General features: G+C 43.7%; 3 non-coding genes across 3 annotated transcripts; 1 reads left to right on the top strand and 2 right to left on the bottom strand.

The window, feature by feature from the left end:
* Nucleotides 1–23,037: 23,037 nt before the first annotated feature.
* trnar-ucg (transfer RNA arginine (anticodon UCG)) lies at nucleotides 23,038–23,127 on the bottom strand. Its single transcript is given in 2 exon segments — nucleotides 23,038–23,073; nucleotides 23,091–23,127. It is a non-coding gene; the product is annotated as a tRNA-Arg (tRNA).
* Nucleotides 23,128–24,938: 1,811 nt separating this feature from the next.
* On the top strand, nucleotides 24,939–25,028 carry trnap-agg (transfer RNA proline (anticodon AGG)). The gene is given in 2 exon segments: nucleotides 24,939–24,974; nucleotides 24,993–25,028. It is a non-coding gene; the product is annotated as a tRNA-Pro (tRNA).
* Nucleotides 25,029–26,300: 1,272 nt separating this feature from the next.
* trnar-ucg (transfer RNA arginine (anticodon UCG)) lies at nucleotides 26,301–26,390 on the bottom strand. The gene is given in 2 exon segments: nucleotides 26,301–26,336; nucleotides 26,354–26,390. It is a non-coding gene; the product is annotated as a tRNA-Arg (tRNA).
* Nucleotides 26,391–27,847: the final 1,457 nt, after the last annotated feature.

Raw genomic sequence — 27,847 nt, 5'->3', positions numbered from 1 at the left:
CCAGTAAAGTTTAATTGGAGGCTTTCCCAGTGGCCTTTCTGTCGTGGCTGGTGGGCTATTCTAACCTTTATGGGCCTACCTGGGTTGTGTTGTCCACAGATGATGCAGCGTCTGCAGTATCTTGCCACATCTTATCCCATTCCACTCCACCACCAATCTATACTTAGCCTACCTATCATGCCATTCCGCCCCCCATGGTCTGGCTCATGGTACATTTTCAACAAGTTCCCCTGTGATCCTTTTTCCATATTCCATCTCTACCTTTGGCTGCGCCTCTCTTGATCCACTGCTCCTGCTCCTCCATTTCGGTCTCCTGTTGGATTCTTTTAATGTTCACTTCCTCTGCTGTTATTCTACCTGCAGCTATTGGTGTAGGGATCTCTGTGTCCGCTGCTGTTTTTGCTGCCTGATCAGCTAGCATATTTCCTTTTTGTTGCTCACTCACTACCTTGCAGTGTGCCTTTATTTTAATCACTGCTACCTCTTCTGCTCCTTTTACCGCTTCTACTAGTTCTCTCACTACTTCCTCATGCTGTATTTCTCCTCCTCCGGAGGTTGCATATCCTCTCATATTCCACGCTGTCATATAATCATTCACTACCCCAAACGCATATCTACTGTCTGTGTATATATTTACTCGTTTTCCTTTTGCCAATTTCAATGCTTCCGTGAGAGTCACTAGTTCTGATCTGTCTGGTTTACCTACCGGCCAAATTGGTGAGTTTGTGGTTGCTGTGGTTTCTTTTAACACTCCCTGTTTCAGTAACTCGATTATTATCCTGAATACGGCCTCTTTGGCTGCTGGTTTTATCGGGTATTGTCTATGCGCCTTGTGCTCCGGTCTGGGTATCATGATAGGGTTAATTGTAGTTAGTCCACAGTCCTGTTTAGAGGTGACCCATACTCCTTCCACCGCCTGGCATAGGACTCCCCATATTCCATATTGTTCCCAATCCCTTTACTACCGATCTTTATCATATAACTGGCCATAATCCTGGCTTCAAATTTATCATCACTTACGCGCTTTCATAATACAGTCTTATTTCATACATCTGTCACATGGTCCAGTTCACTTGTTTTATCCACTCCTAAGATTGTTCCCTCTGGGTTATCACATGACCATAACTGGAATGGGAGAAAAATTCCTCCTAGTTCCAATAATTGTGTCCCGTTTTTGTAAGCGCGATTGCTCTTCCCGCCCACTCCTTGTATCATTATAGAGGTTTTGAGGTTTGTGTGTGCGGGAGGTCCAAATTGGTTATAGACACTGATGCCCCTGTGTCAACGAACATATAGCACTGCTGGCCCCATAACAGTGCTGTTAGCTCCAGACGGGGATCGGTGCCTGTACCGAGGGCCGATGACACCTAGCGGGACTGTGACAGGGTTTTGATTAGTTCGATCAATTGAATCTTATTCATATTGGCCTCGCCCGTTATCTGCTCGCTACACGCTGCCTCTTGTTGTCTTGAGCCTTGACCTTCCTTCCCCCCTCCCTTGGACCAAGAGTCTCGCTGTTCGTGTCCAGGTTTATTACAGTTTTTACATCTCCTTCCTGTGTCTTTCCTAGTTAATGTGCAATGATAACTCTTGTGCCCAAGCCTATTGCATTTTATACAGACTTCCATCTCCTTTACTGCAGCTATCTGTTCCTCCAAGGCAGCCACCTTAACTTTCTGCTGGTTGTCTACCTCAGTCGCCCTTCTGATCAATTCATCAAACGTCTGTATGGTGACCAATCCAATTTGTACTATGGCCTGATGGGCACGACTCAGTCCTTGTACATTTTCAAAAATGCCAAATTGTCTCGTTGTGGTGCTATTATACTGGAGTGGGCTACAAAACTAGTCCACTTCCGTTCTCCATAATCATGGGTTGACACCCCTTTCCCCTGACTAATTCCCATGACTAGTCCCCAGTTTACTGGTACTAATCCTAAAACTTGTGTAACAGCGGTCCTAAAAGCTGTATAATCCACATCTCATTGCTGGTTTAGAGGGGCTACATCTTGACACCATGTCCCCTCCCTATATTGTTGAGGTAATTGACCCAACATATCTTCGCTCATTTTTGCCCTCCCTAGTCCATCAACATCCCGGTTGTGGAAGTTGTGACATATTCTCATTTCTCTTAGTTTCTGCCAGAATATGGCAATACTCTGTCGGAGCTTTAGTTCCGGCAGAATTTGAAGCAACTTTAATTTATCTCCTGTGGAGAAAGATACATAAGTGATTTATACCTGAACTGGTACTGCTGGGATCGCTACGGTGCCTGGGGGTGCCCCTACAAGTATAGGCACCGCCGGGGTGACCGGAATAAATTCCACCTTAATAGGTGCCACTTTTATGTCGTCATATGGGGGCGAGATTTTCCCATCATTATAGTCGGGGTCATGTTCAGCAACTTTTCGGCTCAGCGCATCCCAGTCTATCCTGTCCTCCTCTACTCTTTTCACCTCAGATGGCGCTACAGGAGCTGTTGCCATTATGGGTACTTGGGTACAATTTTGGCACCCGTTTTTGGTCCAAACTCGAGCACAGCTGCTCAACTCATAATATGCATGAGCCACTAAAATGATGGCCCTTTCTTCCTTTAATTTTGTTTCTTTAGCCCACCATTCTCTTTGTTTGGCCGGTGGGTCGTTCGGTTGCCAATCGTTATTAACAATTTTGTCATTGCATCTTTTATTTTTGTCCATTAAACAGTGTATCAGCGACCCCACCAAGCCCCCTCGAGTTTTTCACTTTCCATGGTTAATTGTTGTCAGCGGTATGTCCCATCCTTTACTCTCGCAACCGCAGTTGTCAGAGGTACCATCCTTGCTTTACTCTCACAGTGTGAGACGGTACTTGCAACCGCAGTTGTCAGAGGTAGCTCCCTTATTTACTCTCACAGAGTGAGTCCATACTTGCAACAATTTTGTTCGGGTAATTTGTTGTCAGATGTATGCTTAGCACTACTTGCAACTGGAGTTGTCAGAGGTATGCTTAAACTTTCTGCATTGCTTGTAACTCGAGCTGTCAGAGGTACGCTTTAGACTTTTACTCCAAAGTTAACGCACTACTTGCAACACATACCACGCCTATAGTTCTGCGTATTTCACCTGAACTCCAAGACCGCTTGACTTATTGATTCAAATCTTTTAGTTCTTTGATTCCAAAGGGGGCGGTGGACACGAGACGGTGTTGCCTTGCCCTAACTGTACGTGGTTTTTCAAAATAACTCACAGCTTTGCTCAGCTTCACTCGTCCATGCCACCCATCCATGTGGGATCCTGTTCGTGATGCCAATTGCTGTGGAGTATTTTAAACCAACACTCGACACAAGGTTTTCGGATCGATAATCAATCACCTTTATTACACTGGTGGGGAGACAATCTGCTCTGTCATAGCCAGACTTCACCAAATTGGTGCAGCAAACAGTACATTTTTATACATTAAAACATATATGTCCAGCTCGGTCAGAATTCATTCCTGCCACCTGATTGGATCTTGGCCCGTATGCATCTTCACTGATTGGTTGCCTATGCTGCGTTACATTAATGTACCACTTTTATTATCGCAAACCTATATGTCCGTTATCCCCCAAGCTATTGTTGCACCTATGACCTTTGTTTATGCCAGATAGGGTCTCATCAACATTGTACTTCTGACTCATTGTCCTCCATTCCTGCCTCTGTAGGTCTCTTTACTTCCAACTCATTATTTTACTTTCCTGCCAGAACAGAACTTACATCCTCTAGGCCTCTTATGGTTTCCACATCCGACTATTTCCAATTGTCTCTAATTGACACAGTATGCATTTCTAACACTACTGCTTAGGTTGTCTCAACTGCCAGTTCAGCACTTTAGAAAAAGCTTACTACTGCAAATACCTATTAGATTTTTTCTTTATTACACCATTCAGTAAAACTGCCAGCGGTGTCAGTTTAACTCTTCCCCCACTGCAGAAGGAACCACTTATTTAATATCAACATTTATAAATGAGCCATGCTGGGACACCCTGGCACGATCTGTGGGGAGAGGAAGGTAGGGTTAAGGTTTCAGCTCGATGACCATCTGTTCCTACAAATAAACATCATGCATATGTTAGTCGTTTTTAAACAGTAAAAAAGAGAACTTGCACTCCTATAGCAACTTTCACGACCTTGGGACGTCCTAATGCTCACCAATGCTCAGTTTGAGTCCCGACAGGACCACTAGTTTCCAGACCTCATTACAGCCTTGATCCTAACATGGACAAAGGAGCTGGATTCTAAAGGCGAGGTGAGAGTGATTGTTCTTAGCAGCAAAACAGCATTAGACCAAGTGTTGCATCAAGGAGCCCGAGTAAAATTGAAGTCAATGGAACCTGTGGGTGGACACGGGGGAAAGTCCACTGTTAGAGACATACCTAGCATAAAGGAAGATGCTTGTGGTTGTTGGAGGTCAATCATGTCAGCACCAGGACATCACTGCAGGAGTTAATCTTCACCTGCTGCATCAATGACCTTCCCTCTATCATAAGGTCAGACATGGGGATGTTCAGCGATGATCGCAAAGTGTTCAGTTCCATTCTCCTCTCATCAGATAATGAAGCAATCCTGGCCTGCATGCAGAAAGACCTGCACAACATTCCGGCTTGGGCTGATATGTGGAAAGTAAAAATCGCGCTACACAAGTGCCAAAGCTTCTTCCACAGCACCTCCCAAAACCGCGACCTTTACCTCCTAGAAGGTCAAGAGCAGTTTACGCATGGGAACACCACCACCTGTAAGTTCCCCTCCAAGGCATGCACGATCCTGACTTGTAAATATATCGTCATTCCTTCATTGTCGCTGGGTCAAAATCCGGGACATCCTTCCCTAACAGCACTCTGGGTCCCTTCACCTCACGGACTGCAGTGGTTCAAAAAGGGGCTCATCACCACCCTCTCAAGGGCAAGTGGGATTGTGCAATAAATGCTGATATTGTTAGCGACATCCACATCCCATGAATGGTGATTTTTGTTTAAGTTGCTTTACAAAAAAGGAAGTACTTTTTGAAGCGTAGTCACTGCTTATAATATAAGAAAACACGGCGGCCGATTTCTGCACAGAAAGGTCCCACTGTGATGTTGTTCCTGTCCCTGTTTGGGCGCTGCTTTATGGCGCCGATGAAGATGGCTGCCGTCCTTGCGGGCTCCGTGTGTACCAGGTAGCAAAGTGTCCTTGCTGCATGGTGCGCTCGGTTTGTTAAGGAAAAAGCATTTCACTTACTGGATTTCACTTGTATTTGGTTACGTGACGAATATAATTGAAATTAAATTGATGTTGGCTGTCGGACACAGCTATGCCCAGGACACCTAGGAAAATCAGTACCTGTTAGAATCATAGAATCTTTGAAATTTGCAGCACAGAAGGAGGGTCATCGGCTCTGGTCGAAAGAGCTATCCAGCCTAATCCCACTTTCAAGCTATTGGTCCATAGCCTTGCAGTTTACGGCACATCAAGTACATATCCAAGTACTTCTCAAATATGATGAGGGTTTCTGCCTCTACCACCATTTCAGGTAGTGAGTTACAGACCCCACCACCCTTTGGGTGATAAAAGTTCTCCTCAACTTCCTTCTAATTCTTCTACCAATTACTTTAAATCTATTCCTCCTTGTTATTGGCCTCTCTGCTAACTAAAATGGATGCTTCCTATCCACTATAGTTCGGCCGCTCATAATTTTATACACTTCAATTAAGCCTCCCCTCCGCCTCCTCTGTTCCAAAGAAAGCAACTCCAGCCTCTCCAATCTTTCCTCAGAATCAAAATCCTCCACTCCTGGCAACACCCAGACGAAAACAGACGACATCGAATTGGAAAAGATCCAGAGGGGAGATGAGGAGATTTTCTTTTTTACATTACAAGTTATTATCATCTTAATGCTCTGCCTGAAATGGTGGAGGAAGCAGATTCAATAGTAACTTTCAAAAGGGAATTGGATAAATACCTGAATTGGAAAATTTTGCAGGGGTATGGGGAACGAACTGGGAATAATTGGATTGCTCTTCCAAGAGCACGACGGGGCAAATGGCCTCCTTCTGTGATGTAGGATTCTGTGATTCTCTGAAAGGCTTTATGAAAAGATTCATCTAAATGAGGCGGTTATTTGCTGGCTCCACCATCTCATTTTATTCCTGTATACAAGTGTCTGTTCTGCCTTCCCTCAACCTCACAGCAAAGGCTGATGTACGGCGTGGTGGCCAGGTGGTAAGGCCATCTGTCACATAAGCCGAATATCATGGGTTCAACCCCCAACTGCGCCTGGGTGGATTTTATCATATTTTCTTTTACATTTTTAAGGTTTCTCCTTTTTTATCTCTATCAAAACCATTCATAATTTTGAATATTTCTATCAACTCTCCTCTTGACATTCACTGCTCTAAGAAGAAAAATCCCAGCTTCTCCAGTCTCTTCCCATAAATGAGGTCCCCCATCCCTGGTACCATTCCAGTAACTCTAGTCTGCACTCTCTCCAAGGCATTGACTACTTTCCTAATATGTGGTGCCCAGAATTGAACGCAATACACTAGTGCTTTATAAATGTTTAGCATAATTTCCTTGCTTTTATGCTCTATTCGTCTATTAATAAAAGAAAGGAACCCTAATCATTTTTAACATCCTTCTCACCTTGTCCTCCCACCTTCAAAGGTTTGTGTGCACACACCCAATGTCTCCCTGTTCCTGCACCCTCTTTAAAATTGAACCATTTAGAGCTGGTTAATAAATTGCAGTGGAGAGCATTGTGAGCAGTTTCGGGGCCAGTGATCTCCAGAGGGAGCCGATAAAAGGAAATAATCGACCCCATTAAATTAGTACCATTTAGTTTACATTGCCTCTCCTCATTCTTCCGACCAAAATATATCACTTTGCACTTCTCTGCGTTAACTTTCATCTGCCATGTGTCTGCCCATTTCACCAGTCTCTTTCTGTTCATACTCCCTCTTTGTAGCTATTACTATCTGCTCTTACTCTCTGTTCTTTGTATCTTTCCCATTCGCCAGGATCTGTGCTATGTTTAGCATTTTTGTGTGCTTTTTATTTTATTTTAACGCTGTCTGTCTCTTACCTCTTTAGTCGTCCATGCCTGTTTTTTTGTCCAGTAGAGTTCTTGCCCCTCAGGGGTATAAACTGATTCCGTACCATGTTAAATTTATTTTGAACACCTCCCACTGATCTTCTGTCATTTTACCTATTAACAGATTTGCCCAGTTTAATGTGGACAGTCTCTGCCTCATCCCGTTGAAGTCGGCCCCACCCAAATCTAGAATCTTAGCAGTTGTGTCGCGTTTCTCCCTTTCAAACACTACGTTGAACTCGATCATGTTATGATCACTATTAAATAAATGTTCATGCACCTTTAGTCTGTTGAATAAATCTGACTCATTACTCATTCCTAAATCAAATATGGCCTGCCCTTGTGTTGTTTCTAAGGCATATTGTTGTCGAAAACTATTCCGGATGCACTCAATAAATTAACTTTCTGATAGGTTCTAGTCTGCTTATCCCTATCTATATGAAAATTTACATCCTCCATTAAAACCACTCTGCTTTTCCTACAGGCTTGTCTAATTTCTGCTTTTACTAGAACTAGGGGGCATAATCTTAAAATAATGGGCTGCTCATTCAAATCTGAGATGAGGAGAAACTTCTTCACTCAGAGGGTGGTAGGTTTGTGGAATTTGCTGCCCCAGAAAGCTGTGGAAGCTACATCATTAAATAAATTTAAAACAGAAATAGATAGTTTCCTAGAAGTAAAGGGAATTAAGGGTTACGGGGAGCGGGCAGGAAATTGGACATGAGTTTTGGTTCGGAATGGTCATGGCCCTGTGGGTAGTGGAGTGGGCCCAGGGGCCGTGTAGCCTTGTTCTGCACCAACTGTGTTCTAATTCTGTGTTAAATTTCAGGAGATGGTTTTATTCCTGTTCCTGGCTGGGGTGGAGATCGCCTTTACAGAAGGTAAGTACTGTAGAAAATATAGGGACAGAGTGATCTCCTGGAAGAATTTCGATCGCCTAGATGGGTCGGAGAGGAATTTCCCAGATTTTTTTCTCCCAAATTGGCCATTGGGTCTTTATCTGGTTTTTCGCCTCACATGGGTTCGGGTGGATGCAGAGTGATAGAAGATTTGAGGTTAGGATCAGATCAGCCATGATCTTATTGAATGGTGGAGCAGGCTCGAGGGGCCGATTGGCCTACTCCTGCTCCTATTTCTTATGTTCTTATGTTCTTTATAAAATCTAGCACTTCACAGCTGCGATCAGAGGGCCTCTACTCAACTCCCACTGCAGTCTTAAATTTTTCCTAGCTCTTAATTCTAACCATAAAGTCTCCATTGCCTGCTTGTCTCTCATTATAGTCTCTCTTATGATTGAAGTGATTTCACGCTTAGTCACGAAGACTACTACTCCCCCTGTACCATTTCCCTATCTTTCCTGTAGACGTCCAGCAGACCTTCCACCACTCTGTATTACTGCCAACTTGAGATGAAGGCTACAATTCCATGAACCTTTCATCTTCTTTTGTACCTGTCCAGCAGTTTGAAGTAATTAATGTACGTAGACTTTTAACACTTTCTGCTCCTCCAGAGTTCCTAACTTCTCACCTTTTTGAATATACTCTGATCTATATTTCTCAGGTCTAAAGTGGATGATCTCACGGTTCTCCACTTTGAACTCCATCGGCCACAGTTGTGCCCACTCATTTAATCTATCAATGTTTCTTTGGAACTTTCTGCTCCCACCTACACTACTTACTTTGCCGCCTAACTTAATGCCATCAGCAAACTTGGTTATAGGATGGACGTCATCGAAATTTGAAAAAGGGCTGGGAATGGGAATAGATCAGCGGGCTGAGCTGACAGGGCATTGGAATTCGGAATGTATAAAATGCAGTCTCCAATGCTCCACTTATCTGCATCAGACTGAAAGTAATTTGTAATACATCATCGATCCATACTGGTCGCTGTAATCTGAGGTTGTAGCTCGGTGTTTCAGTTTGGAAAGGGTTGGGTCTCTGTGACACAATCGGTTGACAAGGTCAGCTGTCAGCTCAAATAATTGATGGTTCCATTAACGATCGAGTAATCTTTACCTTATTGTCTCACTGTTTCAGGTTTCAACGAATGAACACAAATGTGCTGCAAACATTGCCAGCTGGGCCCGGCTGATATTCCCAACATTTACCCTGCGGTCGGATAGCAAGCACATCAAAAATATATAAAAGCCTGAGACTGGCTTCACGGAAATCAGAATTCATCTTAGCAGACTAGGCCCCGAAAGGACGGATGGGAGGCTGCACTGGTTGCAGGAGAGCTGGTTCACTGTGACATGGATATTTCCGCAGTGAGCCACACCAGACTCTCTCCATGTTTCCACAATGAAAGTCACACCGTTTATTTTAGAAAAGCAAAATGATATTCTCATCCTCACTGGCTTCAGTTGATTTGTGAGAGATCATTATAAGATCCTGCAGGGCTGCCTCGGTTAATAACAACTGTTTTAAGCTACATTTCAGACACGGCAACAAATCTATCGTTTTGTTGCTGTTTTCTAGAGCCTGGAATGAGTGAGGCCGCGAAAGCAGCTCTCTTCAATAACCCGCTGCTGGCAAATAGCAGCGAATGTGGCCTCAGACAGCGCATTACAGCCCATTTCTGGGGAACAAGATACCACTGAAGCAGAGTTCTGCAGAGCTTTGCATCTCTCGCCTATAGGTGACACCATGGAGATCGATAACATAGAATCATAGAATATTACAGCACAGTAGGGGGCATTCGGCCCATCGAGCCTTTGTAAGAGTGAACCAATTAATCCCACTCCCCTGCGGGTTCCCCATAGTCCAGCATATTTTTTTTATTTCCAAGTGTTTATCTAATTACCTTTTAAATGTTAGTATTGAATCAGCTCTGCACCTAGCTGAAGTCTTTCATCTCTTGTACCATTCCAGTAAATCTCCACTGCACACTCTCTGAGGGCTTGACATGATTCCTCACTGTGGAGCCCAGAATTGGCCACAATACTCCAGCTTGTGCCGAATTAGTATTTTTATGAAGTTTGAACATAAATTCCTTGCTTTTTCCTCAATTCCTCGATTTATAAAGTCATGGACCGCGAATGCCCTCCTTACAGACTTCTCAACTTGTCCCACCACCTGCAAATACATGTGAACGTACACCCCCAGGTCGCTCTGTTCCTGCACCCACTTTAAATGAAACACGTGGTTTATTTTGACTCTCCTTATACTTCCTACCAAACTTAATTAATTTGTCAAATTTCATCTGCCATGACCATTTCGCCGGTCTGTCTATGTCCTCCTGAAATCTGCCAATAACATACTCACTACTTATTACGTTGCCAACACATCCACAAACTTTGAAATTTGACTCGCTATACCCAACTCCAGGTCATTTATATATAACAAGAAAAGAAATAATCTTAATACCCATCGCTGGGGGACCCACTGCAGCGAAAGCAGCGCATTACTGCCAGTGAAGCAAGATACCACATGGCCCAGCGAGGCCTCCTCATACACAGAACACATTGACAGTGAAATCCCAGGGCCTTCCAGCAACAGTTCGCGTTTTGTTTACCTCAGTGTGTAACTGCAGGGTCATTAGGTTTTGAATCAGGAGGTCAGAATGATCGAATGGTCTAAGGCGCTCTGTTTAGGTTGTAATTTCCTCTAGAGGCGAGTGTTCGAATTCCACTTCTGACAATTTGTCCTTTACTTATACAGAACGATTTTATCTAGATTTTTTGGAGGTAATTTTTCGGCCCAGTTGATTTATTACTTCCAGAAAACGAAGACCACTTCCATCCAAGGCAGGTTTGTTTCATTGGTTGTAAGTATGTATTGTGTTGACAGTCAGCAGAACAGGGCCAGTGGAATCAATCCATTGTGCTTCAAACTTGCAGTTCCACATCATAAATTATCAGATAGGGCCCATGTCATTCCACAGCAATCTCCAGTGGCTTTGGAAGAAGGCTAATGTAAACTAGCATATTTACTTCAGGACTAAAAGACACTCAATTAAAGTCTTTTTTTCGCAATCAATAACCTGTGATCCTTTTAAATATATTTAGATGTGCCCATGTTAGATACACGTGTATTTGCGAGTTGCTAATGTGTTGAATGTAAATGATTTTGCGTCTCTGTTATTTACTAATATAGTTAGATGTGTCTGTATTATTATTTTTGTATTGGGTGGGGGATCTGTGTCAGTAATACATGTAATAAATGTATATCTGAGCGCTGCAAATGTCCAGTCCGACACCATTCTATCTTCCCATTGTCCCTGTTATGTTCATTAATAAATAGACATTCTTATTATGAACACAGCTAGCTTTTGCTAGTTACTTTATTGAGCTCATGTGGACTGGTACAGTATCTGTAGAGGCTTCGATCTTGACTGCTGCCTTGTGGGTAGCCTAGTGCCTCATGGGTAATGTAGTCTTAATATATATACAGCTGAGTAGTGTAGTCTTATATACAGCTCTACACAGCTCTACGGCTCCACCTAGTGTCCACTATAGAATGACATGTTATTGATCGTTACATCCCCCTTTCTTTGAGGTTTAACAAAATCAATATCAATCAACTTTCAAGAAAACAATAAAGATAATATCAGTAACACTTTTGTTAGTGCTCTATAAACATAAACATTTTCAAAACAGTCAGCCCTATTCAAAGCTTTACATTGTACTCAAAGATTAAGTCTATCAGGCTCTTTTACTTCACGTGTGGATCTTCTCAACACGGGTAAGTCTGATGTGTCTTCATGACATTGTTCTGGAGGTGAATGACAAGATGCAGTTGCGGCATTCTCATCAACCTGGTCTTGAATAGATCGAGGTCTCCTTGCAATCTTTGCTTGGAGAGGGTTTCAGTGTTTCCTTCACTTTTCATGCCATAACTCTCAATGGAGTCAATGCACTCTCGAAAAACTGCTGGCAGCTGGATCCCATCATACAGCATAGTCCTCTCAGCAGCCTCGGCTAATGGAACACCAAAGATTGGCCTGAGGGAAGAATGAGTATCCTCCGGAACTGCTTCCTGCTCTGGTGCAGGCTTCTTCTTTTTCTTTTTCTCTTTCCACTGCTTAACAACATCTGCTGCGGTTATATCTTTGGACTTTTTCTCCTTGTGTTTTCCTCTTTGTGCTTTTCTTCCTGCGGCTTCTCTTTGACCTTAAAGTATTTTTCCTTCTTCTTGGAGAAACTAGGCTTTTTGAAGACATGGATACCTTTCGCCTTTTCATCCTTGATGGGCTCTCTGCTTCATCACCTGAGTCATCTGGTCTGCTTATGGCACAGTTTATACGGTAGTCTCTCTTGGCCAGTTCTAAGTCTTCACAAGCTTTGTCACCTAGTTTCGAATCAAGTCGTTCAGCCACAACAGAAAACAAGAGATGATGCACTTTGTCTTTGACTGTCACTTTAAGTCTGCACACTCCTAAGCTATCTATGTTCTGTCCATCATAGCTCTTCAGTAGTACTGACTTTTTCTGTATTTTCGGCTTTTCTTTCTTATTTTTTATGTCACTCATACTGATTAAGTTTGCTTTTGCCCCAGTGTCCAGTATCAATGTAACTAATGCTCCATTTATCTGCAGTGGGATCATCCATTTGTCCACTTTTACTGCATTGACTTTATGTTCAGCATTGTCCATTTCTGAGGGCTGCACATCTTCTGTATTTTTTTTGATATCGTCACATGATACCATTCCTACAAAAAATGTCTCACTTAAATCATAAGAACATAAGAACATAAGAAATAGGAGCAGGAGTAGGCCAATCGGCCCCTCGAGCCTGCTCCGCCATTCAATAAGTAATGGCTGATCTGATCCTAACCGCCAATCCACTATCACAGAGCCATCTCCTGAATCTAACAGAATTAGACACACGAAATAGGAGCAGTATCAGGCTACACGGCCCCTGGGCCCGCTCCGCGACCCACAGGGCCATGACCGATCCGAACCTGGACTCATGTCCAAATTCTTGCCCGCTCCACGTAACCCTTAATTCCCTTTACTTCTAGGAAACTGTCTATTTCTGTTTTAAATTTATGTAATGATGTAGCTTCTACAGCTTTTTGGGGCAGCATATTCCATGGACCTACCATCGTCTGAGTGAAGTAGTTCCTCCACATCTCAGTTTTGAAAGAGCAGCCCCTTATTCTAAGACTATGCCCCCTAGTTCTAGTTTCTCCCATCATCGGCAACATCTTCCCCGCATCCACCCGATCCACCCCCTTCACAATCTTATATGTTTCAATAAGATCGCCTCTCATTCTTCTGAACTCCAATGAGTAGAGTCCCAATCTACTCAACCTCTCCTCATATGTCCATCCTCTCATCCCCGGGATTAACCGAGTGAACCTTCTTTGTACTGGCTCGAGAGCAAGTATGTCCTTTCTTAAGTATGGACACCAAAACTGTACGCAGTATTCCAGGTGCGGTCTCACCAATACCTTGTACAACTGAAGCAATACCTCCCTATTTTTATATTCTATTCCCCTAGCAATGAAAGCCAACATTCCATTGGCCTTCTTAATCCTTTGCTGCACCTGCATACTAACCTTTTGAGTTTCGTGCATCAGGACCCCCAGATCCCTTTGTACTTCAGTACTTTCCAGTTTCTTGCCATTAAGATAATAACTTGCTCTACGATTTTTCCTGCCAAAGTGCATAACCTCACACTTTCCAGTATTGTATTCCATCTGCCAAATCTCTGCCCACTTACTTAGCCTATCGATGTCCCCTTGCAGGTTGTTTATGTCCTCCTCACTCACTACTTTCCCTCCCATCTTAGTATCATCTGCAAACTTTGATATGTTACACTCGGTCCCCTCCTCCAAATCGTTAATATAGATTGTAAAGAGCTGGGGACCCAGCACTGACCCCTGCGGAACACCACTAGTTACTGATTGCCAGTCTGAGAATGAACCATTTATCCCAACTCTCTGCCTTCTGTTAGATAGCCAATCCTCTATCCATGCCAGAATATTACCCTCAATCCCGTGGTTTTTTATCTTAAGCAATAATCTTTTGTGTGGCACCTTGTCAAATGCCTTTTGGAATTCTAAATACACTACGTCCACTGGTTCCCCTTTATCCACCCTATATGTTACTTCCTCAAAGAACTCCAGCAAATTTGTCAAACATGACTTCCCCTTCATATAACCATGCTAACTTTGTCCTATTAAATTATGATATTCTAAATGTCCTGTTACTGTCTCCTTAATAATGAACTCCAAAATTTTACCTACCACAGATGTTAGGCTAACCAGTCTATAGTTTCCAGCCTTCTGTCTACTGCCCTTTTTAAATAAGGGTGTTACATTAGCAGTTTTCCAGTCTGCCGGGACCTTTGCCGAGTCCAGGGAGTTTTGGAAAATTATTATCAATGCATCCACAATCCCAACCGCCACTTCCTTCAAGACCCTAGGATATAAGCCATCAGGTCCAGATGATTTATCCGCCTTGAGTCCCATTATTTTACCGAGTACCACTTCCTTAGTGATTTTGATCGTGTTTAGCTCATCCCCCCCTTTAGCCCCCTGTTTATCCAGTGTTGGGATATTCTTAGTGTCTTCTACTGTAAAGACTGATGTAAAATATTTATTCAGTGTTTTTGCCATCTCCATATTTCCCACCATTAATTTCCCGGTCTCATCCTCTAAGGGACCAACATTTACTTTAGCCACCCTTTTTCTTTTTATATAACTATAAAAACTCTTACTATCTGTTTTTATATTTTATGCTAATTTACTTTCATAATCTATCTTCCCTTTCTTAATCAATCTTTTTGTTATTTTTTGCTGTCTTTTAAAGTTTTCCCAATCCTCTATCCTCCCAATAGATTTGGCTACCTTATATGCCCTTGTTTTTAGTCGAATACTATCCTTAATTTCTTTACTTAGCCACGGATGGCTGTCTTTTCTTTTACACTCTTTTCTTCTCAGTGGAATATATTTTTTTTGGAAGTTGTAAAATAACTCCTTAAATGTACACCACTGATCATGTATCGTCTTACCCTTTAATCTATTGTCCCAATCCACTCTACTCAATCCGCTCTCATACCTTCATAGTCTCCTTTATTCAAGCTTAGCATGCTTGTTTGAGATCCAACCTTCTCACCCTCTAATTGAATATGGAATTCAACCATGTTATGGTCACTCATTCCAAGGGGATCCTTTACTAGGACATTTTTAATCAATCCCATCTCGTTACACAGGACCAGATCTAAGGTTGCTTGCCCCCTGGTCGGTTCAGTTACATACTGCTCAAGAAACCCATCCCTAATACACTCAATGAACTCATCCTCAAGGCAGCCCTGCCCAATTTGATTTGTCCAATTAATATGATAGTTAAAATCCCCCATAATTATAGATGTTCCCTTATTACAAGCCTCAACTATTTCCTGATTGATACTCCGTCCAACAGAGTTGCCACTGTTCGGAGGCCTATAGACTACGCCCACTAGTGTTTTTTCCCCTTATTATTCCTTACCTCCACCCAAACTGTTTCATTATCCTGATCTTTTGACCCAATATCATTTCTCTCTATTACAGTGATTCCTTCCTTTAATATCATAGCCACCCCACCTCCCCTTCCTTCCTGCCTGTCCTTCGTGATCGTTAAATAACCTGGTATGTTTAATCCCCAGGCATTGTCATCCTGCAGCCATGTTTCTGTAATGGCCACAAGATCATACCCATATGTAGTTATTTGTGCCATTAACTCGTCTATTTTGTTGCAAATGCTACGTGCATTCAGATAGAGAACTTTCAAAGATGTTTTGTGACACTTAGTTCCTGCTTTTCCCCTTTTTAGTACTTTACCTTTTACTGCATACCTTCTGCCCCTTCCTGACACGCACTGATTTTTAATTTCCCCACTGCAACCTAAGTCTATGACCTTCTCTGTTGTCATTTTTATTATTTGCTCTCTAGGAATCTCCCCCCCACTAGTCAGTTTAAAGCCCTCTCTACAACCCTAGTTATATGATCCGCCAGGACTCTAGTCCCAGCACTGGCCAAGTGAAGCCCATCCCAATGGAACAGCTCCCTCCTGCCCCAGTACTGGTGCCAGTGCCCCAGGAAGCAAAACCCATTTCTCCCACACCAGTCTTTGAGCCACGCATTTAACTCTCTAATTTTATTTGTCCTAGCCAAATTCGCTCGTGGCTCAGGTAATAATCCAGAGATTATTACCCTTGTGGTTCTGCTTTTTAATTTGACCCCTAGCTGCTCAAACTCCCTCAGCAGTACCTCCTTCCTTGTCCTATCTATGTCGTTGGTACCAACATGGACCACGACAACTGGATCCTCCCCCTCCCACTCCAAGTTTCTCTCCAGTCCAGAGGCGATGTCCTTAACCCTGGCACCGGGCAGGCAACACAGCCTTCGGGACTCTCGCTCTCGGCTGCAAAGAACTCTATCTATCTCCCTAACGATACCATCCCCTACCACTACAACATTTATTTTAACTCCCCCCAATTGAATGGCCCCCTGTCCACGGTGCTGTGGCCAGGTTGTTCATCCTCCCTGCAGTTCCTGCTCCTGTTCCCACAGGGAGTAAGAGCCTCGAACCTGTTGGACAAGTGCAAGGGCTGCGGCTCCTCCAACACTGCCTCCTTGGTCCCTGCACCTGCCTCACTTCTAGTCACACCATCCTGACCCTGGCCACGGACTACATCTGAATTAATTAATCTAATTGGTGTGACTACCTCGTGATACACAGAGTCCAGGTAACTCTCCCCCTCCCTGATGTGTCTCAGTGTTTGAAGCAAGGACTCCAGCTCTTCAACACGGAGCCGGAGTTCCTCGAGCAGCCAAAACTTACTGCAAATGTGATCACTTTGAGCATCAATGTCCTCAATCACATTAACTTGTTGCCCTTTCGTTGCTTTTACTTTTGAAAAGCATTGCTTGGCAAAGTGATTCTTTCCATTACACTTTGTGCACATTTTTCCAAACGCTGGGCATTGTCTTAACTGGTGTTTGTAACCACAGCGTTTACAATTAAAAATTTCATCCTCCGATTGCTTTTCATTTCTGTTCTGCCCACGTTTCTTCCCCTTGTAGTGCACAGCACCGACAGCAGCATTATCACTCATTGCAATCGCATCATTATTGATTTCACTGAAAGTCTTCGTGTGCTTTCGAGCTAGCTCGCTGGCTTGGCATATTTTCACCGCATTTTCCAAATTTAGTTTGGTTTCTCTCAACAGACGTTCCCTGACTTTTTTTATCATGAATACCAAACACAATCTGGTCACGAATCATGGATGCTTTGAGCTCAGAGAAATTACATGTCTGTGCTTTCAGTTTCAGGTCAGTTATAAAGCTAGCAAAAGTCTCATTTTGTTGCTGTGTCCGAGAATGGAAGATGTATCTTTCATACGTCTCATTCTTTTTGGGAGCGCAAAGTGCATCAAATTTTTTTAGCACATCTCCTAATTTTTCTCTGTTCTCCACTGGATTAAATACAAATGTATTAAATACCTCTATCACCCGTGGGCCTGCATCCGTAAGCAGCAATTCTATCTTCCTTGCGTCTGGCTTCGTACCGAATCCGATGGCTGCAATGTAGAGTTCGAATTACTGTTTAAAAGTCTGCCAATTGTAGTCGATTTTTTCTGTGAGATTCAAACGCTCTGGTGGCTTCAAATTCTCCATGTCGCTTTTCACAATTTTCAGCAGATCTTCACCATCCTGGTACCATGTTATGTTCATTAATAAATAGACATTCTTATTATGAACACAGCTAGCTTTTGTTAGTTACTTTGTTGAGCACATGTGGACTGGTACAATATCTGTAGAGGCTTCCATCATGACTGCTTCCTTGTGGGTAGCCTAGTGCCTCATGGGTAATGTAGTCTTAATATATACACAGCTGGGTAGTGCAGTTTTATATACAGCTCTACACAGCTCTACGGCTCCACCTAGTGTCCACTATAGAATGACATGTTATTGATCGTTACAGTCCCCACTTAGGACACGGCAGACCAGCTGTTACATTCGGATTCAACTTTGCTTTCATTAACCATGTTGATATTTAGACAATGTGAAGTTTACACGATAAAAACTCATGTTCCACCAGACTCACTGCTACCACCTAAGCGTTCCTCAATCTTTCTGATAAAACCTGAGTGTTCATTTCTCACTCTGATATCTCCAGAGTATTGCTCACTCTCACTGATAGCTCCTCAGCGTCCCGTACCCTCTTCGATACATTCTGAGCGCCCCTTACACACTCTCATACCTCCCGAGCGCTCATTAAACCTCTCTGATACCTCCTGAGTTCCCTTTCCCTCTATAATACCTTCTGAGTGTCCGTTACTCTCTCTGGTATCCATTTAGAGCCCTCATACCCACGTGATACTATCTCAGAAACCCTTCAATTCCCTCACAGCTTCTGAGCTCCCCATTGCTCTGGCAATCCCCTCTGAGAAACTCTGAGACTCCCTGATGCCAGGAGCAACGTGTGTTTGGAATGTTGCGGTGCAGGAGAAAGTGGGCAGAAACAGCTGCCTTTACATCGTGTGTGGGGAAAGGTAAGTAGATCTTGTATGTGAGAAGAGCGCAGAAACGTTTTGCCTGAAACTGCGCCCTTGAGGCAAGTTTTGTGTTGTCGGGTAAACTGCTACAGTGAAAGCACAAAATTAAAACAGAACATATTGGAAATATTCAATAGATCAGGCAGCATCTGAAGAGAAATTTTCCTTTTACCAGACGTCACTGTCCACTTTCAATTACACTTCACGTAACTTATAGCTTACAATTCAACACCTCCGTGCAAGAAACAGTTTGGGCTGAAATGAGGACTTTGCTGATTTGTGCAAATAGAGTGAGGCAGCAAAACAAAACTTCCCACTGCGGATTGGGCAAGGAAAGGACTCAGGAGTCTTGGATGCGTTGAAAAAGATCTAGTCTTAAATACAATAACGGTAGAATTCAAAACAATGCGTGTAGAGCACAGATGATTAGCGACCCACCGCCTTAACCCCTCAACCACCTCGCTCCATAAACAGAGCTCAGAAAGCTCTTTGTTTCCTTCTTTCTCAATGCAAAGCCCTTGACTCAATGCCGGCTTTCAATTATCAGTCACCAGTATCAGAAATGCAATCACACGAGTGTGGTAGCGTGGCCGAGCAGTCCAAGGCACTGAATTAAAACTCCATTCTTTTCGTGGGCGTGGATTCGAAACCCACTCCTGTAATAAAATTGTATTGATTCTGTTGTTGCCCGAAGAAACGCTCGCTGCAAAGTTCAAAATAAAAAATATATGATAGAGCGAACGTTGATCAGGTCATAGTAGCATCTAGTGAGACAGGCACTTCATCAACAATCCCTTCATTAAGCAACATCATGCGCGAAAAAAATGTTCTTTTTATTCCTTCCTGGAACGTGGGCCTCGCTGGCAATCCCTATCAAACGTAATAACGACGAGGATGGGATCCAGAACCCACGCGTACAGAGCCCAATAGATTAACAGTCCATCGCCTTAATCTCTCGGCCACCTCGTCCCCACCATACACTGCTCTCAGCCATTCCATTTCCTGCATTTTGCATTTAAGCAGAAATACCCTGAAAGAAAGTTCACTTCACCGCTTATTCTGCCCGTGCACACAGATCTACAATGTTGAAAATGTACAATCAGCTTAATGTAAGCAAAAGGCCTTCCGCTGCTTCAGTTGAGGGACTGTCAAAAATGGTCGGTTTGAAGCCAGATTCGGAACAGAAAAAGTGTCGCCCAGTTAATTAAACGACTGCGGCAGGACTCGAACCTGCAATCTTCTAATGACTGAATAACTCATAACCGAAGTCAGACGCCTTATCCATTAGGCCACGCAGCCGCTGATACTGCTGGTTGTCTTTTTATGGGGAGAATTGTGAGCAGATTCAAGGAAACTGCTCGCAAAAAGAAGCGGATTGAGGAAAAGTTAAACATTTTAACTGAATGAACAGGACTTCTGCGAGCTGGGTTTGCACCAGCGCAGGGAATCACAATGCAACTTGAAGCAGAGCATCGGTGGTTCGTTGGTCTAGGGGTATGACTCTCGCTTAGGGAATTTTCGTGGCTTAAAATGCGAGACGTCCCGGGTTCATAATCCCGGGCTGAGCCGCGCCGCATTTAGTTAAACTCAGCACCTCGGTCATGAAAGCTGAAACCGTTCTACTTTAAAAAATACGGAATTAATCGGGACTGTGAGCTCTGCCATTTTAAACAGAAACAGAATGATCCGGGAATGTGAGCACTCCCGGTTTAAATAGACCCAGAGTGATTAACAACTGACCACGACCCATTCCATTATAGACAGGCCTGATTTTCAATGCTTATGAAATCGATGGCAACATAAATCGGACTGTTTCTATAACAGGCGGCCGATTACGATGCCCGCTTTTCTGTTGGGTGACAAATTGAAAGTTTACTCCATTGTAATTTTTCCCTTTATCTCCGTCATTTCTCTCCAGCCAAATGAACTGAGTCTAGGTGTCAGCCGTGGCTCAGCGGCAGCAAAGTCAAGCACCACTCCAGAGACTTGAGCAGATAATCCAGGCAGACACCCCAGTGCAGTAATGAGGTAGTGCTGCACTGTTGGTGCCTCCGTCTTTCTAGTAAGACGTTAAACCGGGTCCTCCGATCCCATGAGAGTATGCCGAAAAGAACGAGGATGTCTCGCCCCTTATTTATATCTCAACCAAAGACACTAAAACAGAAAATCTCGTCATTAAGGTTGATAAATATTTTTGAAATTACATTGCCTCCTAAAGGAGAAATTTATGTTTCTGCTCCCTAATCATTTGCCTCTGGTCCCGCTACTCTTTCATTCGGTGACAATCTCAGCAGAAGAAAGGAGGAGTTCGACAATCTCCGAATCGCGATCACTGCTCCAACTTCATTCAAGAAGTTGAAGAATTGCAGTGGTCTCTTTTAATTTTAACAAGATATGAGTAATGCATGGGGCACAGACCAGGAGCACCAGAGCGACTCTGACGAAATTGCATTTGAAAGCTTATTTTAGGCAAGATTCAGTTAAATGCTCGGAAATTGTACCAGTATCAAACGTAATAATGACGAGAATGGGAGCTGAACCCTCGCGTACAGATCGGCAATAGATTAACAGTCTATCGCCTTAACCTTTCGGCCACCTCGACTCAACCATATACCGCTCTCAGCCATTCCATTTCCTGCTTTTTGCATCTAAGCAGAAATACCCTGAAAGAAAGTCCACTTCACCGCTTATCCTGCCCGTGCACCCAGATCTACAATGTTGAAAATGTACAATCAGCTTAATGTAAGCAAAAGGCCTTCCACTGCTTCAGTTGAGGGACTGTCAAAAATTGTCGGTTTGAAGCCAGATTCGGAACAGAAGAAGTGTCGCCCAGTTAATTAAACGACCGCAGCAGGACTCGAACCTGCAATCTTCTGATAACTGAAAAACTCGCTAACCGAATTCAGACGCCTTACCCATTAGGCCACGCAGCCGCAGATGCTGCTGAGTTTCTTTTTATGGGGAGAATTGTGAGCAGATTCAAGGAAACTGCTCGCAAAAAGAAGCGGATTGAGGAAAAGTTAAACATTTTAACTGAATGAACAGGACTTCTGCGAGCTGGGTTTGCACCAGCGCAGGGTATCGCAATGCAACTTAAAACATAACATCGGCGGCTCGTTGGTCTAGGGGTATGATTCTCGCTTAGGGAATTTCCATGGCTTAAATTGCGAGAGGTCCCGGGTTCAAATCCCGGACTAGCCCCGCCACATTTAGTTGAATTCAACACCATGAAAACTGAAATCGTTCTCCTTTAAAAAAAACGGAATGATCCGGGACTGTGAGCTCTGCCATTTCAAACAGAAACAGAATGATCCGGGACTGTGAGCACTCTCTTTTTAAACAGACCCAGAGTGATTAACAACTGACCACGACCCATTCCATTATAGACAGGCCTGATTTTCAATGCTTATGAAATCGATGGCAACATATATCGGACTGTTTCTATAACAGGCGGCTGATTACGATGCCCGCTTTTCTGTTGGGTGACAAATTGAAAGTTTACTCCATTGTAATTTTCCCTTTATCTCCGTCATTTCTCTCCAGCCAAATGAACTGAGTCTAGGTGTCAGCCGTGGCTCAGCGGCAGCAAAGTCAAGCACCACTCCAGAGACTTGAGCACATAATCCAGGCTGACACTCCAGTGCAGTAATGAGGTAGTGCTGCACTGTTGGTGCCTCCGTCTTTCTAGTAAGACGTTAAACCGGGTCCTCCGATCCCATGAGAGTATGCCGAAAAGAACGAGGATGTCTCGCCCATTATTTATATCTCAACCAAAGACACTAAAGCAGAAAATCTCGTCATTAAGGTTGATAAATATTTTTGAAATTACATTGCCTCCTAAAGGAGAAATTTATGTTTCTGCTCCCTAATCATTTGGCTCTGGTCCCGCTACTCTTTCATTCGGTGACAATCTCAGCAGAAGAAAGGAGGAGTTCGACAATCTCCGAATCGCGATCACTGCTCCAACTTCATTCAAGAAGTTGAAGAATTGCAGTGGTCTCTTTTAATTTTAACAAGATATGAGTAATGCATGGGGCACAGACCAGGAGCACCAGAGCGCCTCTGACGCAATTGCATTTGAAAGCTTATTTTAGACAAGATTCAGTTAAATGCTCGGAAAGTGTACCAGTATCAAACGTAATAACGACGAGGATGGGAGCTGAACCCTCGCGTACAGATCGGCAATAGATTAACAGTCTATCGCCTTAACCTTTCGGCCACCTCGACTCAACCATATACTGCTCTCAGCCATTTCATTTCCTGCTTTTTGCATCCAAGCAGAAATACCCTGAAAGAAAGTCCACTTCACCGCTTATCCTGCCCGTGCACCCAGATCAACAATGTTGAAAATGTACAATCAGCTTAATGTAAGCAAAAGGCCTTCCACTGCTTCAGTTGAGGGAATGTCAAAAATGGTCGGTTTGAAGCCAGATTCGGAACAGAAAAAGTGTCGCCCAGTTAATTAAACGACTGCGGCAGGACTCGAACCTGCAATCTTCTGATGACTGAATAACTCATAACCGAAGTCAGACGCCTTATCCATTAGGCCACGCAGCCGCTGATACTGCTGGTTGTCTTTTTATGGGGAGAATTGTGAGCAGATTCAAGGAAACTGCTCGCAAAAAGAAGCGGATTGAGGAAAAGTTAAACATTTTAACCGAATGAACAGGACTTCTGCGAGCTGGGTTTGCACCAGCGCAGGGAATCACAATGCAACTTGAAGCAGAGCATCGGTGGTTCGTTGGGTCTAGGGGTATGACTCTCGCTTAGGGAATTTCCGTGGCTTAAAATGCGAGACGTCCCGGGTTCAAATCCCGGACTGAGCCCCGCCGCATTTAGTTAAACTCAACACCTCGGTCATGAAAGCTGAAACCGTTCTACTTTAAAAAATACGGAATTAATCGGGACTGTGAGCTCTGCCATTTTAAACAGAAACAGAATGATCCGGGAATGTGAGCACTCCCGGTTTAAATAGACCCAGAGTGATTAACAACTGACCACGACCCATTCCATTATAGACAGGCCTGATTTTCAATGCTTATGAAATCGATGGCAACATAAATCGGACTGTTTCTATAACAGGCGGCCGATTACGATGCCCGCTTTTCTGTTGGGTGACAAATTGAAAGTTTACTCCATTGTAATTTTTCCCTTTATCTCCGTCATTTCTCTCCAGCCAAATGAACTGATTCTAGGTGTCAGCCGTGGCTCAGCGGCAGCAAAGTCAAGCACCACTCCAGAGACTTGAGCAGATAATCCAGGCAGACACTCCAGTGCAGTAATGACGTAGTGCTGCACTGTTGGTGCCTCCGTCTTTCTAGTAAGACGTTAAACCGGGTCCTCCGATCCCATGAGAGTATGCCGAAAAGAACGAGGATGTCTCGCCCCTTATTTATATCTCAACCAAAACACTAAAACAGAAAATCTCGTCATTAAGGTTGATAAATATTTTTGAAAGTACATTGCCTCCTAAAGGAGAAATTTATGTTTCTGCTCCCTAATCATTTGCCTCTGGTCCCGCTACTCTTTCATTCGGTGACAATGTCAGCAGAAGAAAGGAGGAGTTCGACAATCTCCGAATCGCGATCACTGCTCCAACTTCATTCAAGAAGTTGAAGAATTGCAGTGGTCTCTTTTAATTTTAACAAGATATGAGTAATGCATGGGGCACAGACCAGGAGCACCAGAGCGACTCTGACGAAATTGCATTTGAAAGCTTATTTTAGGCAAGATTCAGTTAAATGCTCGGAGATTGTACCAGTATCAAACGTAATAATGACGAGAATGGGAGCTGAACCCTCGCGTACAGATCGGCAATAGATTAACAGTCTATCGCCTTAACCTTTCGGCCACCTCGACTCAACCATATACTGCTCTCAGCCATTCCATTTCCTGCTTTTTGCATCTAAGCAGAAATACCCTGAAAGAAAGTCCACTTCGCCGCTTATCCTGCCCGTGCACCCAGATCTACAATGTTGAAAATGTACAATCAGCTTAATGTAAGCAAAAGGCCTTCCATTGCTTCAGCTGAGGGACTGTCAAAAATTGTCGGTTTGAAGCCAGATTCGGAACAGAAGAAGTGTCGCCCAGTTAATTAAACGACCGCAGCAGGACTCAAACCTGCAATCTTCTGATAACTGAAAAACTCGCTAACCGAATTCAGACGCCTTACCCATTAGGCCACGCAGCCGCAGATGCTGCTGAGCTTCTTTTTATGGGGAGAATTGTGAGCAGATTCAAGCAAACTGCTCGCAAAAAGAAGCGGATTGAGGAAAAGTTAAACATTTTAACTGAATGAACAGGACTTCTGCGAGCTGGGTTTGCACCAGCGCAGGGAATCGCAATGCAACTTAAACCATAACATCGGCGGCTCGTTGGTCTAGGGGTATGATTCTCGCTTAGGGAATTTCCATGGCTTAAATTGCGAGAGGTCCCGGGTTCAAATCCCGGACGAGCCCCGCCACATTTAGTTGAATTCAACACCTCGGTCATGAAAATTGAAATCGTTCTCCTTTAAAAAAAACGGAATGATCCGTGACTCTGAGCTCTGCCATTTCAAACAGAAACAGAATGATCCGGGACTGTGAGCACTCTCTTTTTAAACAGACCCAGAGTTATTAACAACTGACCACGACCCATTCCATTATAGACAGGCCTGATTTTCAATGCTTATGAAATCGATGGCAACATATATCGGACTGTTTCTATAACAGGCGGCCGATTACGATGCCCGCTTTTCTGTTGGCTGACAAATTGAAAGTTTACTCCATTGTAATTTTCCCTTTATCTCCGTCATTTCTCTCCAGCCAAATGAACTGAGTCTAGGTGTCAGCCGTGGCTCAGCGGCAGCAAAGTCAAGCACCACTCCAGAGACTTGAGCACATAATCCAGGCTGACACTCCAGTGCAGTAATGACGTAGTGCTGCACTGTTGGTGCCTCCGTCTTTCTAGTAAGACGTTAAACCGGGCCCTCGGATCCCATGAGAGTATGCCGAAAAGAACGAGGATGTCTCGCCCATTATTTATATCTCAACCAAAGACACTAAAGCAGAAAATCTCGTCATTAAGGTTGATAAATATTTTTGAAATTACATTGCCTCCTAAAGGAGAAATTTATGTTTCTGCTCCCTAATCATTTGGCTCTGGTCCCGCTACTCTTTAATTCGGTGACAATCTCAGCAGAAGAAAGGAGGAGTTCGACAATCTCCGAATCGCGATCACTGCTCCAACTTCATTCAAGAAGTTGAAGAATTGCAGTGGTCTCTTTTAATTTTAACAAGATATGAGTAATGCATGGGGCACAGACCAGGAGCACCAGAGCGCCTCTGACGAAATTGCATTTGAAAGCTTATTTTAGACAAGATTCAGTTAAATGCTCGGAAAGTGTACCAGTATCAAACGTAATAACGACGAGGATGGGAGCTGCACCCTCGCGTACAGATCGGCAATAGATTAACTGTCTATCGCCTTAACCTTTCGGCCACCTCGACTCAACCATATACTGCTCTCAGCCATTTCATTTCCTGCTTTTTGCATCCAAGCAGAAATACCCTGAAAGAAAGTCCACTTCACCGCTTATCCTGCCCGTGCACCCAGATCAACAATGTTGAAAATGTACAATCAGCTTAATGTAAGCAAAAGGCCTTCCACTGCTTCAGTTGAGGGACTGTCAAAAATGGTCGGTTTGAAGCCAGATTCGGAACAGAAAAAGTGTTGCCCAGTTAATTAAACGACTGCGGCAGGACTCGAACCTGCAATCTTCTGATGACTGAATAACTCATAACCGAAGTCAGACGCCTTATCCATTAGGCCACGCAGCCGCTGATACTGCTGGTTGTCTTTTTATGGGGAGAATTGTGAGCAGATTCAAGGAAACTGCTCGCAAAAAGAAGCGGATTGAGGAAAAGTTAAACATTTTAACTGAATGAACAGGACTTCTGCGAGCTGGGTTTGCACCAGCGCAGGGAATCACAATGCAACTTGAAGTAGAGCATCGGTGGTTCGTTGGTCTAGGGGTATGACTCTCGCTTAGGGAATTTCCGTGCCTTAAAATCTGAGACGTCCCGGGTTCAAATCCCGGACTGAGCCCCGCCGCATTTAGTTAAACTCAACACCTCGGTCATGAAAGCTGAAACCGTTCTACTTTAAAAAATACGGAATTAATCGGGACTGTGAGCTCTGCCATTTTAAACAGAAACAGAATGATCCGGGAATGTGAGCACTCCCGGTTTAAATAGACTCAGAGTGATTAACAACTGACCACGACCCATTCCATTATAGACAGGCCTGATTTTCAATGCTTATGAAATCGATGGCAACATAAATCGGACTGTTTCTATAACAGGCGGCCGATTACGATGCCCGCTTTTCTGTTGGCTGACAAATTGAAAGTTTACTCCATTGTAATTTTTCCCTTTATCTCCGTCATTTCTCTCCAGCCAAATGAACTGAGTCTAGGTGTCAGCCGTGGCTCAGCGGCAGCAAAGTCAAGCACCACTCCAGAGACTTGAGCAGATAATCCAGGCAGACACCCCAGTGCAGTAATGAGGTAGTGCTGCACTGTTGGTGCCTCCGTCTTTCTAGTAAGACGTTAAACCGGGTCCTCCGATCCCATGAGAGTATGCCGAAAAGAACGAGGATGTCTCGCCCCTTATTTATATCTCAACCAAAGACACTAAAACAGAAAATCTCGTCATTAAGGTTGATAAATATTTTTGAAATTACATTGCCTCCTAAAGGAGAAATTTATGTTTCTGCTCCCTAATCATTTGCCTCTGGTCCCGCTACTCTTTCATTCGGTGACAATGTCAGCCGAAGAAAGGAGGAGTTCGACAATCTCCGAATCGCGATCACTGCTCCAACTTCATTGAAGAAGTTGAAGAATTGCAGTGGTCTCTTTTAATTTTAACAAGATATGAGTAATGCATGGGGCACAGACCAGGAGCACCAGAGCGACTCTGACGAAATTGCATTTGAAAGCTTATTTTAGGCAAGATTCAGTTAAATGCTCGGAAATTGTACCAGTATCAAACGTAATAATGACGAGAATGGGAGCTGAACCCTCGCGTACAGATCGGCAATAGATTAACAGTCTATCGCCTTAACCTTTCGGCCACCTCGACTCAACCATATACCGCTCTCAGCCATTCCATTTCCTGCTTTTTGCATCTAAGCAGAAATACCCTGAAAGAAAGTCCACTTCACCGCTTATCCTGCCCGTGCACCCAGATCTACAATGTTGAAAATGTACAATCAGCTTAATGTAAGCAAAAGGCCT

Source organism: Somniosus microcephalus, unplaced genomic scaffold, assembly GCF_052327205.1.
Source record: "Somniosus microcephalus isolate GS21.2 unplaced genomic scaffold, FLI_Smic_1.0 unresolved_chr1, whole genome shotgun sequence".
Classification (NCBI taxonomy): domain Eukaryota; kingdom Metazoa; phylum Chordata; class Chondrichthyes; order Squaliformes; family Somniosidae; genus Somniosus; species Somniosus microcephalus.
This window is presented reverse-complemented; position numbering and strand designations above follow the sequence as displayed.